Source organism: Lissotriton helveticus, chromosome 8 (assembly GCF_964261635.1).
Source record: "Lissotriton helveticus chromosome 8, aLisHel1.1, whole genome shotgun sequence".
Taxonomy (NCBI): domain Eukaryota; kingdom Metazoa; phylum Chordata; class Amphibia; order Caudata; family Salamandridae; genus Lissotriton; species Lissotriton helveticus.
Genome location: NC_136069.1, coordinates 1,109,194,138 through 1,109,209,343, shown reverse-complemented (window position 1 = coordinate 1,109,209,343; position 15,206 = coordinate 1,109,194,138). Strand labels below are relative to the sequence as shown.

General features: G+C 44.8%; 1 protein-coding gene across 1 annotated transcript in view; it reads right to left on the bottom strand.

Moving 5' to 3' along the window:
* Window positions 1-15,206, bottom strand: part of LOC144773129 (parapinopsin-like) — a 1,885,416-nt gene that overhangs the window by 375,414 nt on the left and 1,494,796 nt on the right. The window lies entirely within an intron of this gene.

Genomic DNA, 15,206 nt, shown 5'->3' with positions numbered 1-15,206 from the left:
CAGGAATTTTATTTTTGATCCTTCTGCTCCGATATGGCAAGCTAAGCAACAGACAAAGCTCCAGCTACAATGGGAGAGACGATCCTAGCTATACACTACCGAGACAAAATGACAAAAATCCTCGGATTAGCCCGGCTAAGAGATATGAGTGCATCCTGGTTTCTTTCATTCAGACCAATCTGGCAAGATTGCATCTTACCTGTGCTTCGATGTCTGCTATGCGGAGAAGAATGCGTGTTGGACGTCTGTCTTACACTACCATCAGCAGTACCAATAGATATCGATACTTTGCTAGGTCAGGTAACGACTCATGCAACGTGTTGTCCCCAGCGGCTGCCTATTCTGATGACGGCATTCGTTGAGACTTCACCATTACGAGTAGGTGGCGGTGAAGTTGAGGAAAATTGAATTTTGCCCTGCTATGTGTCCCTACGTGTTCCCCAACATGTAATATATATATGCATGATTTCTATGCATGTTCCCTCCATGGCCGATAATAAAGACGCATTTACAGTTGCGTCCAACGTTAGTATGTCAGTTATCCAGTCCTTCGTGAAAGCAACCTGGATTAGGCCTTTAGGCCTATGTTGTCAACGTCTTTACATGGTGCACGTTAAATCATCGAGATGCACCCGTTTCTTAAGCCCCACAGGGCCCGGACACGAGATCCAGGCCTCAAGCCTCCCGAAACGCTCCGAGAGATGCAGCCCCGCCCGCATCCCTGACCCTTCCCTTACTTCCTGCCCAGCAACGCGGTGCCCGGCTCGGCCTGGCCTGCCTGCCAAGAATATGTTATGCCTAACAGTTATCTGTTCAGCTCCCCGGATTCACATTCCTAGCTAACGAACAGCATAAACATATCCATCTACAGTCTAGTCTTTCTGTCTCCATGCAAGTGATTTACTGAATTAATATCCATAGAAGATCCATAGCTCACGCAATACATAAAGAAATATATGCATGCACTAGCCTCTAGTGACAAGTAGCCTTTGCCCTGATGACTTTTAGAATCAAGCAACATGTACTCCAAACACAAGATGTCAGATACGCTATAGGTACAGGTCATTCTGACATCCCAGACTTCAGTCTCCTCTACTGGTGCTAGAAGTCAGCGCCCCCCAGCCCTCCTCAGTTACACGTCATGACTCGTTTTGCGCGCACCAGTAGGTTAAAGGTTCCAGCTGCCCATGAAACCCCCTCCATGTGTCCACCCACCTATGACACTTCTGTGACGTCTACATCACACACCTCCGTGCACGCCCTGTGCACGCCTTCTTTCACGCCCATATGTTCTTATCTTCCTCTTTTTCACTTGTTACGCCTACTGTATTCAATGCAACTGTACAGTTCTACTATATATATTGTATGATGTTAATGAAATGTTGAATGTCCCTTCCTGAACCTTAGTAGGTGATGGAACACGATGTCCATTGGCTCGAGCCACTTAATTAAAGCCCGTATGACTCAGATACCACGGACTCTGCCTCTTATTTATTGAGCTATCCTTTTCATTTAATGCATAGAAAAATAGTACCGGTAATTTATTTATTTACCACATAATGGCGCCCGAATAGGGACGTCTCCTTCCCCACGCGCCGGCGATGTAACGCAGGCCCCCTGACCCCTTCTACAGCCGTGACGGACCCCTACTGTGCACCTGCAGGTTTTCCTGCTAAACTCCCTCAGGCCCACGGAGGAGACGGAGACTGCGGTCCAGCATCCAGACGAGGCGGTGAGGAAGGCGGAGAGTCCCGACCAGAGCCCAAGCTGAGAGAGCAAGGTCCGAGGTATCCGGAGGCCCACCTTTTTCCGAAGCCCGAAGCGCATGCGTAGTGCGTAGCAGTAACCAGACGCCGTAGCAGTCCAGTCCAGTCCAGTCGAGTTTCCGAGGCCTTCAGTTTTGCTTCCCGGTGAGTACCATTGCTGGGAACGCATCTAGATGGGTTCACTAATTTGTGCCCGGTCCAGACGGGTCTGGGTACACCGATCCGGTCCGACATGTTCACCTAGGTGGATACGGTATGACGTGTCTCTTTATGAGACCGGTATGTTCTGTACTGGTTTAGCAGTGCATCTAGTAATTCTGTTTTCTAGTATAGTCTCTCGAGATTTCCAGTATTATGTTTTCGATGTACTAGGTAGTTATCTGTTCGAACTGTTTTTAATATGTTTTGATGTCGTGGTATGAATGATTTGTTTGCTATTTCATTACTGTGTTAGTTGTGTTCAAGTTCAAGTACGTTCAAATATGCCTCTGTTTTCAAAGTTACGTCAGATAGGAACCAGAAAAGGGATACTCGAAGAATCAGTTCCTGTTCCACCTAGGGACAGTCCCGGACATTTCATGTATCATAAACATGGCTTAGATGCCATACTGTACTTAGACTTATGGGTAGACTATACCAAAAATCTGGAAGAGAAATATAGATGGCCTGTTTCAGGAACCTGGGATGCTGAGTGCATCATGAGAGTAGAGGAAGCATTATAGAAAAAGAAAGCCAGACAATCCCAGAAAGATGCCATAGAATTGTGGCGTAAAGAATCACATAAAAGAACAGAAAAAGAATTCAGGAAAGCAGAACTAAGTAGGGAATCATCAGACAAAGCCCAAGAAAAGGAACTACTGGAAGAAGGTGAACGAGTTAGAGCAGAACAGTTAGACAGACAAAGAAATGCCCTTATTAAAGGCATGTATCCCCTTTTCGCCGAGGGCCTGCCTAAGGCGACCCCGGAAACACCCTGTAATTTACCGCCACCATTGGTCCCGACTAAGCTACGTCATAAACCGACCGCAGCTGAAATTTTCCTTTCATCCTATTTAGACGACACTGTCCCAGAATATACAAATCCGAATCCTACTCCGCCTGCTCAACCTCACAACCCTGTTAATAACGCAATTACTGTTCCTCCAGCCACTGGTCCAGGGAATCCTTTTAATCCGCCAGTAACCCAGGACCAACCCACATTACGTATGCCTACTTTACCAGTCACATTACCAGCAACGGCACATCCAGTATTAGTTGCCAATTCTAGTTCAGGAGGAGCAGGGGGAGGTACCCCTATCACCCCGCCTCAAGTAAAACGAATGACGCTAAGAGATGCAGCATTACAACGCACGCCAAAAGTAGCTACATACGCAGCCCTCAAACAATACCTTACTGATTGTAGATATGACCCAGTGCCAGGCGAAGATCAGATGATATTATATTCCATACGTCTACGACGTGTTACAAACTATTTAACTATCTTACCGGAAATGAGGGAACATTTAGACAGAATATACCATTTCATCAGAACAGGGGAAAGACCAGAAAGTATTCACAAGGCTATGGCCCACAGGAAAGTCGAGACTCAGAATATGATCTTGCAGTTTTTGATAAATTGTTTAATAAGAGAACAAGACCAGCCTGGTAAAAACAAGGACGAGATGAAAGTCCTGATAAAATGGAGTGACAACATAGTGGAAGGAAAACACAGTAAACAAGGTTGTATAGAATCCATGTATAGAAAGATTCGTAAAGAAATTCTAGGCATACACGAAAGGGAGGTGGGAGTGAAAAAGATTGACTGGGCAGAATTAGAGAACGAAGATAAAACACGAGTTCCTGGTACTGGTCTCGGGGAAAAAGCCAAAGCATTGCCCGAGTTGTTAATACAAGTTTTGCCAAGATTACTAACCACGAAAAAGGAAGACTGGGATGCCATCTCAGCCTGTAAACAGAAACAAGACGAAGACACTAGTGATTTTTATTCCAGATTTGAGAAATGTTTCATTATTAATAGCGGCTTGAAAACAAGTAGTGAGTCGTATCCACATCTTTTTGTTACCAAATTAGTAGAGAATTCGTTACCACAAGTTAAAAATCGAGTACTGAAAGTTGAGAGTACCTGGCAAGCTAATACCCCGTCCCAAATGTTACAAATGTTACAGTACCACCAGAACCGAATCAGAGAAGAGCAAGAACACGAAAGAAGATGTATGAAAGACACGAAAATGAAAGTACTAGTGGCACAGTCTGTTCCGGTGGATAGTCAGAAGAGGGGCACGACTCAGACCAGTCATTCTGCAGTTCCCGTTAAAGGGACATGCAATTACTGTAAACAGCCAGGTCACTATATAAATGAATGTGCCGTTCTGAAACACAACATAGCTACTGGTAAGACGAAAGAAAGACCGCGTCCTCCTAGACAGGAACATGTTCCGCAAAATACGCAACCACCACAGAACGCACAACAGACAGTAACAGTACCGCAGCCTATAGCTGCCACACAACATGTTACACAGAAGATGTACCAGTACGCACAGTCAGATTATCCAGAATATCAGCAGTATTCATGAAACAGCCTAGAGAGGGAGGTTGGCTTGCCTCTTATCGAGGTTCCTGTAAATCAAGAGGGTCCCTATGTACACAGCCAAGTATTAGGGAAAGACAGAAAATTTCTGATTGATACAGGGGCAAGTAGGACTACCATCAGTCATGACGAGGTTCCAGGGGCTCCTCTCTCAGGCTCAAGAAATGTTTCCCTGGGATTTTCAGGAAAGCCTATTGTTAATGAAATATCGAAACCAGTTTCCCTAGAAGTTGGTCCATTGTCCCGAACTACAGACTTGTTACTTACGAAATCATGTCCAGAAAACTTACTTGGTATTAAAACCTTGAAAGAATTGGGAGCAGTGATTTGTTGTTCTCCGGAAGGAGTGAGATTGTTTTTACGTGATTTTAAAGGACATTATGTGTTAAGAGATTTTGATCCAAGATTACTGAATGTACCACAGCATTTATTTGCGCATGGTCCAACTGATGTAGGTTGTATGCACATTACACCATACCGTGTCACTCTGAAACAGGGAATTGTACTACCGCGAATCCGACAATACAAGTTGCCACCTGAGGCTGTAGCAGCCTTATCAAAAATCACTGACGAGCTCATTGCTCAAGGAGTGGTTGTAGAAACTGACTCCAATGTATGTAATTCTCCTATCATTCCGATCCTTAAACGTACTGACCCAAATGCACCTCCAGTTTATCGACTAGTGATTGACCTTCGAGAACTTAATAAATGTATCATACCCCAGTACCCAGTGGTTCCAGACATCTCTTCCCTATTGACTGCCATTGATTCCGAAGCAGCGTTCTTTACTGTCATCGATCTCAAGAACGCCTTCTTTAGTGTACCCATCCATCCGGACAGCCAGTTCCTTTTCGGATTCTGTTTAAATGGACGAAGCTATAAATTTACACGTGCACCTCAAGGGTTCACAGAAAGTCCTAGTATTTACGGTCAAGCACTGAAACGACAACTAGATAGTATTCACATGCCAACTGACACTGCCCTGCTCCAGTATGTTGATGACCTATTAATTACAGCCCGTACAGAACGTGACTGCGAACGTGCTGCACTGACAGTCTTGTATTTTCTGGCGGAAATGGGGCACAAGGTATCCCCTTCGAAACTGCAATTCTGTGTCCAGCAAGTGGTATACCTTGGACACTTGCTGTCCAAGAGGGGTAGACAGCTGACACCTGACCGTATCCAGTTAATTGCACATCTTCCACAGCCCAAGACACAGAAGGAGGTACGAGCTTTTATCGGCCTCACTTCTTACTGCAGACAATGGATCCCTCAGTACGCATATCTAGCCAAGCCACTGATACAGTTGACAACACAGGAGGCAGCGACATCGACTGTCCTCCCTTGGACCCAGGAACATACACTTGTTTTCAATGAATTAAAGAAAGCTTTATGTCAAGCTCCTGTTTTAGCGACGCCATGCTACAGCAAACCTTTTACACTTTTTGTCACTGAACGCGATGGTACAGCTTTATCTGTTCTCACACAAGATCAAGCAGGACAACACAAGCCTTGTGCTTATTTTTCTAGCACATTGGATCCAGTAGCCCAGGCTTTGCCTGCGTGCCTCAAATCAGTTGCAGCCACAGCTCTAGCTATCAGACAAAGTGATTCCATAGTGTTAGGACACCCCCTGACAGTACAGGTTCCACACTCCGTGGAAGTTCTTTTAAACCGAACACAGACTCAGCACTTGACTATAGCTCGATTGACAGGATATGAACTGACACTGTTTCAGCCACACATAGAGATCAGACGTTGCAACATATTAAACCCTGCTACACTGTTACCCTCGATTACCTCAAACCCTGCAACACATGACTGTGTGGAAGTTATTAACACCGTGACGAAGCCAAGACAAGACTTGACGGACATTGCATTACCTAACCCAGACCTGACACTTTATGTGGATGCTTCATGTATGAGAACAAGTACAGGAGAGTTAGTGGCAGCATATGCAGTGACTACTGAAACTGAAGTTATAGAAACACATCGTATTGACACCCTGTCTGCCCAAGCAGCAGAGCTCATCGCTCTGACCCAAGCCTGCATACGAGCCAAGAACCTGAAAGTAAACATATATACAGATTCACGTTATGCATTCGGAGTCGTTCACGACTTTGGAGTCCTCTGGCAAGAAAGAGGTTTTATGACCTCTCATGGAGCCAAGATTCAGCATGGCCCCCTCATTCAAGCTCAGTTAGAAGCAATACATTTACCTACGGCTATAGCCGTCATGAAGTGCAAAGCACATACGAGAGTCACTGACACCATTTCCCAGGGTAACGACCTGGCAGATCGAACAGCCAAGCTTACAGCTCAGACTCCAGACATTCCAGCTGACACGACAAAGACAGACGTTTCAGTCCTGACGACTTGCATGACAGTCAAGGACCCCACACAAGATGTACTAGACATACAGACACATGCTACTCCAGACGAAATCAAGAAATGGTCTGAACAAGGAGGGGTCCAGACAGATCAGGGATGGTTGACGAAGGGAAAAGCCACATGGTTTCTCCCCGACTCTATGGTTCAAGTCATCATTAATACAGCACACAGTCCAGCACACTTAGGAGAAAAAGCCATGTTAGACAGCATCCAGAACCTCTGGTTTAACAAGCATTTACGAGCAGCAGCGAAGCAGAAAGTGCGTACCTGCATGATCTGTTGTCAGTTCAATCCAGGTAAAGGTGTTCCCGTGGAACAAGGTGGATTTCATCCTCCTGACCATCCTTTTGAAGTCCTCCAGATGGATTATATCCAGATGGATCGATGTCGAGGATTCAAGTATGTCCTCGTAGTTGTATGCGCTCTGTCCAGATGGACAGAAGCATATCCAGTCTCAGATTATACTGCCGTGACCACTGCCAAGCAGCTGGTTCGTGAGTTTTTCCCTCGATATGGTTTGCCCCGTGTCGTGTGTTCAGATAATGGACAGCCATTCTCTTCCGAACTTATGAAACAGGTATCACTTCTGTTAGGGTACCAGTGGAAATTCCACTGCATACGACACCCCGAGGCAGCTGGCCTCGTCGAGCGACACAATCAAACTCTGAAAATACGATTAGCGAAGGTCTGTGCAGAAAAAGGTGTAGATTGGATGGTAGCCCTGCCGGTTGCCCTCTTCTATATGCGAATGGTCGCTCACTCCAGATCTGGTTTGTCACCCTACGAAATTGTTTTTGGTCGTCCCCCAAACATGTGGGGTACACCTATGCCTCGTAAAATCACCGATGTTGACAGTAACATGCTGACAGATTACCTAGCTTCCTTGATGTCTGCACTACTCTCTTGTCGTTCACAGGTCGCGGCTGCCTTTCCGGACGACACCCAGGTGAAACCGCACGAGGTCGTTCCAGGAGATCTAGTTCTGGTTCGGAATTTTGATCGCTCAAGCCCTCTGGAGCCCCGCTGGAAGGAGCCAAAACTCGTTCTGATGACCACAAGGACCGCCGTAAAACTAGAAGGAAGAAAAGGCTGGCTCCATTCCAGTCATATCAAGCGTTTCCATGGACCGTGTCCAAAGACTTTTTTCAAGGACTGCCCCGATACTGACTCTAAACTTCCCCTGTTAGAGAAAACTCCGCAACAGGAGTATAAAATGAAACTGAGGTCTAGTAAGTCAGACAGCGTTTAATTGTTTAAGTCCCCCTCGGGTGAAGCGGTTAGACAGGTTTCTGACATGTATGAGATAGACCCACATAGTGAGAGAGATAGACGAAACTTCAAGAAAACGAAATATTGTAAAGGTCTCCGAAGCAGATGTATCGTTACATTATTGTTTATGTTTATTCTGAGTCTTATGATCACATGTATAAGTTGTATGTTATACGTATTTTTTCCTCCTCTTGGTTCACATTTACACCTTTCCTCTAATGATACTGTAGAGCACACATTTAGTGAACTACCCCCTCACGAGTTATCCTATCGACTTGCAATGCGCAACAATACTTTTATTCGTATGTTACACTATTCGCACCAGACCAGCAATGCCACTAATTGCTGGGTATGTGGCCGACTTCCCCCTTACCAGACAGTGAAGGGAGCTCTGCCACTCTTTCCCTATCCGTTTTCACACAATGGTTCGTGTGGAGCATGGTTTACATTAACGTCATCTTTAGACGATAAGTCCACAGTTTCCCTTCTGAATACAGTTATGAATAAAACCTGTTTCCCAGACAAGGACGGTCTTCCCCATAGGACAGGGATAGATCTAGAAAATGAAGTATATGATCTAGGTAATTTTTCCTCTAACCTCATGGTTTTGAATGTTCAGTCCGAGACTAATTCAGACTTGCCTTCTATAACAGTTCTAACAGTGAAAGGCGAATTATGTGTTAGAAAGAATGGTTCGGTACACCTAGGACACAGTGATTGTACTACTGTGGTCGAGTACAGTGACAGTGGGAAGTCTACTTTCAAAGCCTCACGTCATTCCTATTTTATATGTGGTCAGACCGCTTATGTACGTTTGCCCCTAGATTGGGATGGAACATGTTACATTGCATTCCTACTACCACCAGTTTTCCTAGCCCAGTCCGATTATCACCGAAATACCCATCTAGTACACGTCAGACATAGAAGGGAGATCGAGTCCCCAATTGTCGATCAGACTGAAACTGCATTGGAACAGTATACGGATTTCAATAAAGGTTTCTTTTTCTTCATAGGTCCCGTCCAGAATAGTAAATTAATACGTAGGTTAACCAGAACCCTTGAAGCAGTAGTGAATGAGACTACTTCCGCTCTAGGTAACTTAACAGAAGAGCAGTCTGCTATGAGATTTGTTGTTCTTCAGAACCGCCTTGTTCTTGACGTCATTCTGGCCGATAGGGGCGGAGCTTGTAGAGTCATCGGATCTAGTTGTTGCGTTTTCATTCCTAATAACGCACCGTCTGTGTATTCAGCAATAACTAGACTTCATAAAATAGCTCATCAGCTACACCAGAATCCAGGCACCTGGACTTGGTCCGGCTGGCTCTGGAGTGTAATATCTGCATGGGGATGGAAAGTACTGTCATTCCTGGGAGTAGTAGGAATGATCATATTCAGTTGTTGTCTCTGTTTACAATGTGGCCCAGCGATTTGCGGCTTGTGCGCTACAGCTTGTATTCCACGTCCACGGTCCCATACCCAAAAGAAAAAAGACGAGCAAATGATGCTGTATGAACAGATAGATGGTCTCATGAATATTGATGTTTCCTGAAGGGAACGTAGGGAACAAGGAGGGAATGAGGAAAATTGAATTTTGCCCTGCTATGTGTCCCTACGTGTTCCCCAACATGTAATATATATATGCATGATTTCTATGCATGTTCCCTCCATGGCCGATAATAAAGACGCATTTACAGTTGCGTCCAACGTTAGTATGTCAGTTATCCAGTCCTTCGTGAAAGCAACCTGGATTAGGCTTTTAGGCCTATGTTGTCAACGTCTTTACATGGTGCACGTTAAATCATCGAGATGCACCCGTTTCTTAAGCCCCACAGGGCCCGGACACGAGATCCAGGCCTCAAGCCTCCCGAAACGCTCCGAGAGATGCAGCCCCGCCCGCATCCCTGACCCTTCCCTTACTTCCTGCCCAGCAACGCGGTGCCCGGCTCGGCCTGGCCTGCCTGCCAAGAATATGTTATGCCTAACAGTTATCTGTTCAGCTCCCCGGATTCACATTCCTAGCTAACGAACAGCATAAACATATCCATCTACAGTCTAGTCTTTCTGTCTCCATGCAAGTGATTTACTGAATTAATATCCATAGAAGATCCATAGCTCACGCAATACATAAAGAAATATATGCATGCACTAGCCTCTAGTGACAAGTAGCCTTTGCCCTGATGACTTTTAGAATCAAGCAACATGTACTCCAAACACAAGATGTCAGATACGCTATAGGTACAGGTCGTTCTGACATCCCAGACTTCAGTCTCCTCTACTGGTGCTAGAAGTCAGCGCCCCCCAGCCCTCCTCAGTTACACGTCATGACTCGTTTTGCGCGCACCAGTAGGTTAAAGGTTCCAGCTGCCCATGAAACCCCCTCCATGTGTCCACCCACCTATGACACTTCTGTGACGTCTACATCACACACCTCCGTGCAAGCCCTGTGCACGCCTTCTTTCACGCCCATATGTTCTTATCTTCCTCTTTTTCACTTGTTACGCCTACTGTATTCAATGCAACTGTACAGTTCTACTATATATATTGTATGATGTTTGAACCTTAGTAGGTGATGGAACACGATGTCCATTGGCTCGAGCCACTTAATTAAAGCCCGTATGACTCAGATACCACGGACTCTGCCTCTCATTTATTGAGCTATCCTTTTCATTTAATGCATAGAAAAATAGTACCGGTAATTTATTTATTTACCACAAAGTACAAGAGGAAAGCAGCACCAAACAGGTACAACCTTCTGTGAGCATTGCTGATCCCGACATCGATGATAGCAAACATTCTCACATGTGCACAATTTCAACTTTTTTAAACTTGGTTGAACTTTCACCTGATGTTGTAGACCAATTTTTTGCAAGCCTGTCTGAAATGATGTTCTCTCCAGTCAACAAGAATAACTTTTAAAAACAACGAGCACACAGCGTTCCCTGAAATCTGAATTCGGCCTTCAGTTTTTGATAAACAAAACTACTGAAAACATTTGGAACTATTTTTTCCCCTGAAAGCGAAATTATTTTTTTTTCACTTCCAAAATATTTACCTTTTTCTGGCACATGGTAATCTGCTTAAAGTAGAACTATTCTTAGAGAACAGAGCTTCTATCTTAGAGATACTAGAGACAATATTTTACCTCAGCCTCTAGCACATGTACAGTAATGTATAAATATGTGATGAAATGGTCTCAACCTTCTTTTCTGTATACAGAGCCATTTCATGTGTAATTTTCGCAATTCATTCAGCTGATATATATATGCATTTAACTGAATGATACCACTGCTTGAAAAACGTACAGTACCAATACTCATTTTCGTGTATTTACCATACGCCATTTCAAATGCGAATTATGTATTTTGGGGTGGGTTGGAAAACACACATGCATCGTTATATGTTTAATATTGCTTAGTTTTTAGTATTGATGGACATTAGTACGTGGAGTGGGTGTTGTGTTTCTCTCTAGGACCCTAATTCGATATTCCCGATTTATGCCCTTATGTGGTTATAATAAATAATATCCTTATAAAGGCATAAGAATCATATCCATATTTAGTAATAGCCCATGCAGTCCAAATACGGCAAGGCTACTCCCCTAGACTCCTACAAAGTACAACGCGTTCTTTAAACAAACCAAGCCTCCAGCAGCCCGGGAAATCCCCCATCTCTTGTTTTGATTTGCTCAAGAACTCCTAGAGTCCAGCAAGAACTGTTAGTTCTTAGTGACGTCTTATGTCCAACCTTACGTCAAACCCGGCACCTTCCAGGTATAAATATACCAACGTTGCCTTAAGCAAACACACGGTGGTTTGGAGCAGAGCGGCTATCTACTTACCCGAAGCCCAGCTGATGCGAGAAGCCGAAGGAAGCCGCCCCTCCCTTTTGACGCACTGAGAGAGACGCTGTCTTTTTCTCCAGCCGAGAAAATCCAGCTCCGGTGTTTCCAGTCACCCTTGCGGGTTGCTGGGAGATCGAGTCCTGAGAGAGAGATACAAGACCTCCTACATTCTATTACCAAGGTACGGAGCTGACTAAACCCTTAAGAGAATTCTTGATTCAGATTCTTGACAAAAGCCAACTTAACTTAAACTGCAACTTACTTACTCCTTCCCACGTATTAGGCTTAGGTCAGGTACACCGGGGTAGGCGTATCTTAGAAGCACCAGTTAGTCAATGTTTTTATGTATGTCTATATTTTATCCATTTTAAAGTATCATATGGCTAAGAAACCATATCAATGCTTTTACAGTATTATTTCATGATACTCCTTTAACTGTACGCAATTTACTTCATGATAAGTATTGCAATTGTGGCAATTCATTTCCCTTGCCTGAGAAACAAGACTGCTCAATAAATAACACCTTTTATTGAAAACGCCCGTCTCTCTATTTCTCTGCACTCTGGTGAAACTAAGCATGCACGATTGACTGAGTGAAATAACCGTCTATTGTTTTCACACGACTCTAGAGATATACTCTTTATTCTGAGGGAGCAAAGTTGTCATGTTTATGCGGTTGTCAGAAACGAATCCCTTCTTGTCTAAATCAGGACGGTTAACTCTTTCCTGAACATTCGAGAATGTGACCTCTGAGCTAGCTGGCAAAACTAATTAAGTCTAATATAGTCAGTAGAGACCTAGTCGACCTCAGTCCTACGTCTACACTCCTGTTTATATGATTCCAGTGCGCAGAGCCTATTGGGAATATAGGAACTACACTACAAGAGATAGCCTGACTGAGAGAGAGAGACTGACTCACAGAGAGAGAGAGAGAGAGACTGAGAGACTGACAGAGAAAGAGAAACTGACCGACAGAGAGACTGACTGATAGATACTCACAGAGAGAGACTGACTGACAGAGAGAGAGAGAGACAGACAGACTGTCAGAAAGAGAGAGACTGACAGAGAGAGTCACTGACAGAGAGAGAGAGACTGACTGAGAGACTGACAGAGAGACTGACAGAGAGAGACTGACTAAGAGAGAGACTGACTAAGAGAGAGACTGACTAAGAGAGAGACTGGTTGACAGAGAGAGAGAGAGACAGAGAGAGAGACTGGCTGACAGAGAGAGAGACTGACAGAGAGAGTCACTGACAGAGAGAGAGAGACTGACTGAGAGAGACTGGCTGACTGCGAGAGAGAGAATGACTGACAGAGAGACTGACAGAGGGAGAGAGAGACTGTCTGGAAGACTGACTGAGAGAGAGAGGCTGAGAGAGATAGAGACTGACAGAGAGACTGACAGGAAGACTGACAGAGAGAGACTGACTAAGAGAGAGACTGATTAGGAGAGAGACTGATTGATAGAGAGAGAAAGAGACAGAGAGAGAGACTGGCTGACTGAGAGAGAGAGACTGGCTGACTGAGAGAGAGAGAGAGACTGGCTGACAGAGAGAGAGAGAGAGAGAGAGAGACTGGCTGACTGAGAGAGAGAGAGACTGACTGAGAGAGAGAGAGACTGTGATGGAATTGGAGTCAAAGTGTGTATGAAGCTATGCAATGCCTCTTAAGATTGCTATTGTCTACTAATAAAAATGTATTATCAAAATGTGCTCCTTCTAGTTACATCTGCTTTTGAAATACTGCATTGTCGCATTGTCTAATGTTTTAAAACGGAAATGAGAAGGAGCAGTGGATGCACTTTTGTCAAAACTGAACGATGAGTGGGCCCGATGTTGTATATCATGACAGGAGTCTGCATCAGGAAACCCACCTAAATTTGGGCAAACTTCCCCGGCCAACTGATGGCAGGGACCCTGTAATGAATGGACTAAGCCCAACCTTTAACTCCACCATCCAGGGTTACTTATAATAGCTGTATTGGTGACATTGGCGTAACAATCGTCCCGCACCCCTGCAATATGGCGGGTCGCTGGCCTGAGAGCTCTAGAATGGCACGGGGATTGGGGGGCCCCCCTCCATGTAGTTTGCAGGGGGGCCCCCTCAAGTTTCGTTATGCCACTGCCCTTGACTTCTTTCATGTGCTCTTTATTTGCTGGCACTCCAGAAGCAGAGAGAAGTTGTGATAGCAAAGGGTGCCTGGGTGCAGGGAGTGTAAGGCCACAGGCAGAAAGTGTGATGTCCCTCCGATTAAATGGTGCATCGCATAGTATGCAAGACAGCATAGGACATACATACCCAACAAGGATCCATGCTGGGGGTGGGGAGGGCTTGGCCAAATTTTCAAAGTATACATACATTAAAAACATTTCTGAGTATTCCATTTAAACAGGAATAATTTGAAATGTAAGTGATTAGCCTGGGAATAAGGAAGTCTCAAGTTATCTTGGTGAAGTGTACCAATTGCACCTACCCCTTTTTTGGCACCCATGTTAGCTTTAACTTCTTTAAATGGGTTCCGGGGCCAACTTCCCGCCGGAGGGGACTGTCTGTGTGGTCATTGCAATGAAAAGGTTGCGCTCGAAAATCTTGCATCGGTCCAGCACTCATGGACACAAACTGGACACCCCTGAGAAAAGCAAACCTAGCAGTGATGCGAGTACGTTTTCATCCTCAGTGCACCATGAGAAGTGACCCTTCAAGGCACTAATTGTAGTGCCCGGGTATTGTGGCTATTGCACGTAACATAAAATAACATAACATACTGTGCATGTGTATAGCGCAGGTTTTTCAATACTTTAAATCTGATTCTATGAAGGAAAGAGGGCCTACATCTAGTATTTTTCACCCGGGTCCCACTATATCTTTTGACAAGCCTGGGATCCCACGCCTTTGCAGCATCCAAATGATTCCACACTTCACTTCCTCTGCACCCAGGGGTTCCCTTCACCACTCTCAGTTCCTTTGCCTCTAACTCATCTCTTTCATGCTATGGCTTCTATTGTGTATTTTCTGTTCCAGACTGCTAGTCCACTTGGGAAGTCTTGAATGCCATACATAGGACCAAAGTGAATATTTGTGTACTAAAACATTTGAAAAAAAAAACAGCACTTTAAAACACTAAAAACTGTTTTTTACTGGTATGAGGACCTGTCCTTGAAGCCCATTGATATATTGTCAACTCACGTACAAAATCCAGCACTGTGAGCACCAAAGTCAAAACGTTGTGCATGTGCCTAGGCCGTGACACTTGCACTCTGGGGATGACCCCTGTGCTCAGCATCTAGTTAGCCACTCTCCCAGCATATGTCTGGCCTGTAGGACAGCCTCTTCTGCAATTCCAGTACAGAGA